This window comes from Cebus imitator, unplaced genomic scaffold (assembly GCF_001604975.1).
Source record: "Cebus imitator isolate Cc_AM_T3 unplaced genomic scaffold, Cebus_imitator-1.0 Scaffold256, whole genome shotgun sequence".
NCBI lineage: Eukaryota > Metazoa > Chordata > Mammalia > Primates > Cebidae > Cebus > Cebus imitator.
In genome coordinates this window covers 1,003,888-1,007,774 of record NW_016107571.1, presented here as the reverse complement: position 1 = coordinate 1,007,774, position 3,887 = coordinate 1,003,888, and the positions used below count along the sequence as shown (strand labels likewise).

The 3,887-nt window shown below is 42.8% G+C and overlaps 1 pseudogene across 1 annotated transcript; it reads right to left on the bottom strand.

Moving 5' to 3' along the window:
- Positions 1-209: 209 nt before the first annotated feature.
- LOC108283165 lies at positions 210-3,630 on the bottom strand (annotated as a pseudogene). The gene is made up of 2 exons (XR_005195574.1): positions 3,597-3,630; positions 210-576 (listed from the first exon to the last, which is right to left on the bottom strand). The product of XR_005195574.1 is annotated as a 60S ribosomal protein L36-like (transcript).
- Positions 3,631-3,887: the final 257 nt, after the last annotated feature.

Here is a 3,887-nt window from a genome sequence, read left to right as displayed (position 1 = left end):
TAAAATTAATAACCAGGACTTGGAAGACACTTTGTAAGGGAGGCTGAAGCTTCAGCTTCCTTAGTTTCAGGATAAATACTTCTCTAATTAATTCAATGATTTACTGATAGCAGGATTCTACCAGCAGCTTGATAAGCATTGCTCTGTACCTAAAAGTGAGCCACCTCAGTCATAAGATGTATACATTTTCTTTCTTTTTTTTGGGGGGGGGGTGCAGCTGTTTTTTATTTCAGGGAGACATCAGGGGAGGGGGCTCAGTCTTTCTTGGCAGCAGCTTTCCTCATGGCGGCCAGGACATTGCTCAGCTCCTCCCGGTTCCTCTTGGCCCGATGTGTGTCCCCACCTTTTTCTTGATGAACTTGAGGGCCCGTTTGTCCTTGGAGACCTTCAGCAACTCCATGGCGCGCCGCTCGTATGGGGCAAAGCCACACACCTCCCGGATCATGTCCCGCACGAACTTGGTGTGTTTGGTCAGACGCCCGCGGCGGCGGCTGTGCCTGGGCTTGCTCACGTTCTTGGTTACCTTGTGGCCCTTGTTGAGGCCCACGGCCATAGGTTACCGAAGAGCCACGGCTGCTACTCTCCAATGGCGACCGTGGAGGAAGGGCTAGCGCCGCGCCGAACTCTGGGATATCTCAGATGTATACATTTTCAACTTTGAGCTTTGACAAATGTATACACCCTATAACCACCACTGTGATTAAGATATGGAACATTCCAACCATTTGCAAGAGCCCCTTTCTGCTCTTTTGCAATCAATTTGTAGGCAATCACTTGATCTGCTTTTGGTCATTATAAATCAGTTCTGTTTTTGCTAGAATTTCAGATAAATGAGATCATACAGTGTGTAGTCTTTTGTGTCTGGCTTCTCTCACCTAGCATAATATTTCTGAGATTCATCCATACTATTGCTTGTGCTCCTTTTTGTTGCTGAGTAGTACTCCCTCACAGGAAATATGATCTATTACATTTTGCTTATCAATTCACCAGCAGAAGTACATTTGGGTTGTTTCCTTTTTTTTTTTTTTCCTTTGGCCATTATGAGTACAACTGCTATAAACTCTTTTTCCTTTTTTTTTTTTTTTAAATTTTTTTAGAGATGGGAGTTTCACCACGTTGGTCAGGCTGGTCTCGAACTCCTGACCTCATGATCCGCCCGCCTTGGCCTCCCAAAGTCCTGGGATTACAGGTGTGAACCACAGTGCCCGGCTGGTTTTTGTGTGGATGTATTTTGTTAATTTCTAGGGTAAATACCCAGAAACAGAATTTCTAGGTTATAGGTACATATATGTTTAACTTTACGTAAGTTATACATAACTTATTTCAACTTTATATGAAACTACCAAACGTGTTTCCAGAGTGGCCATACCATTTTGCATTGCATTGTTTTTCACCAATAATGTACTCCAGTTGTTTTGCATCTTCTCCATAACTTGGTATTATTAGTTTAGTTTAGTTTTTAGACATTCTAAAAGGCACATTATGATACCTCATTGTGGTTTTAATATGCATTTCCCCAGTGGCTGATAATATTAAACATCTTTTACTGTGCTTATTTGTCTCTCTCTCTTTTTCTTTCTCTCTCTCTCTCTCTCTCTCTCTCTCACACACACACACACACACACACACACACACACACACACACACACAGTCTTGCTCTGTCGCCCCGGCTGGAGTGCAGTGCCATAATCTCGGCTCACTGCAACCTCCACCTCACAGGTTCTGGGGATTCTCGTGCCTCAGACACCTGAGTAGCTGGGATTACATGCATGTGCCACCACACCTAGCTAAGTCTCACTCATATATTTTCTTTGGCTAAGTGTCTGTTCAAATCTTTAGACTATTTTTAATTTGGATTGTTTCTTACTATTAAATTTTGAGAATTCTTTATATATTCTGGATGCAAGTCCATTGCTGGATATGTGATTTGCAAATATTTCCTCCTAGTCTATAGTGTCTATTAATTCTTCTAACACTGTCATTTTGGTGAACTCTATTTTATCAATTTTTATTTTGACAGATCATGCTTTTGGCATCCTGGCACTCTCTGCTTTTGGGAGGCCGAAGTGGGATGATAACGAGGTCAAGAGATCAAGACCACCCTGGCCAACGTGGTGAAAACCCATCTCTACTAACAATACAAAAATTAGCTGGGCGTGATGGCAAGCACCTATAGTCCCAGCCACTCGGGAGGCTGAGGCAGGAGAACCGCTTGAACCCAGGAGGCAGAGATTGCAGTGAACCAAGATTGTTCCACTGCACTCGCGCCTGGGTGACAGAGACTCCATCTCAAAACAAACAAACAAACAAAAACAACAAAACTTTTGCCTATGTATTTTTTTCTAAATGTTTATAGTTTTATGCTTATATTTAGATAGCTTGAGTTATTTTTTGTATGAGGTATGAGATTTAGGTCAAGGTTTTTCTGATTTTGTTTTTTAAGAGATGGGAGTGGGGGTGGGCATGGGGTCTCTTTGTGTTACCCAGGCTGGACTTTAACTCCTGGACTCAATCACTTCTTCTGCCTCAGCTTCCTGAGTAGCTGGAACCAGATCAGGTTTTTTGTTTTTTTTTTCTTTGACAGAGTCTTGCTGTGTCGCCCACACTAGAGTGCAATAGCACAATCTCGGCTCACTGCAAACTCCACCTCGTGGGCTCAAGCAGTTCTTCTGCCTCAGCCTCCTAAGTAGCTGGGGTTACAGGCACCTGCCACCACACTTGGCTAATTTTTGTATTTTTAGTAGAGACAGGGCTTCACCATGTTGGCCAGGCTGTTCTTGAACTCCTGACTTTAGGTAATCTGACTGCCTCAGGCTCTCAAAGTGCTGGAATTATAGACATGAGCCACCGTGCCCAGCCTAGGTCAGGGTTTTTTAAAAAACAATTTTATGGCTAGGAGTGTTGACTCATGCCTATAGTCCCAGCACTTTGGGAGGCTGAGGCAGTCGAATTACCTAAGATCGGGAGTTCAAGGTCAGCCTGGCCAACATGGTGAAACCTTGTCTCTACTGAAAATACAAAAATTAGCCAGACGTGGTGGCACATGCTTGTAGCCCCAGCTACTCGGGAGGCTAAGGCAGGAGAATTGCTTGACCCTTGAGGGGCGGAGGTTGCAGTGAGCCGAGATCACACCACTGCACTCCAGCCTGGGTGACAGAGTGAGGTGCTGTCTTAAAAATAATAATAATAGTACTAAATAAGTTCAAAAATATTTCACATATGGATGTCCGATTGTTCCACATTATTTTATGAAGATTATTCTTTTGCCATTGAATTGCTTTTGCACTTTTGTGAAAAAAACAATCAATTGGCCATGTTTGTGTAAATCTAATTCTGAACTCTCTATTCTGTTCCATTAACCTAGCTATTTGTACCTTTCCCAATACCACGCTGTAGTGACTACTGTAATTTTATCATGAATGTTAAAATAGAGTAATAAGATTTCATCACTTTGTCTTCAAAATTGTCTCAGCTATTCTAGTTCCTTTGCCTTTCAAAATAAATTTTAGGATCAGTTTGTCTACATAAAAAAATTCTGCTGGGTGTTCTCACTCGTATATGGGAGCTAAAAAAAAGAAAAAACAACAACAAACTACCAAACTGTTTTTGGAGTAGCTTCATGGATCTCATGAAGCTAAAGAATAGACTGGCGGGCCAGGCAGTAACTCATGTCTGTAATCCTGCACTTTGAGAGGCCAAAGCAGGCAGATCATTTCAGGCCAGGAGCTCAAGACCAGCCTGGGCAACATGGTAAAACCCTGTCTCTACCAAAAATACAAAAATTACCCAGGCATGATGGCACACACCTGTAATCCCAGCTACTTGGAGGCTGAGGCACAAGAATTGCTTGAATGCAGGAGGCAGAGGTTGCGGTGAGCTGAGATCAC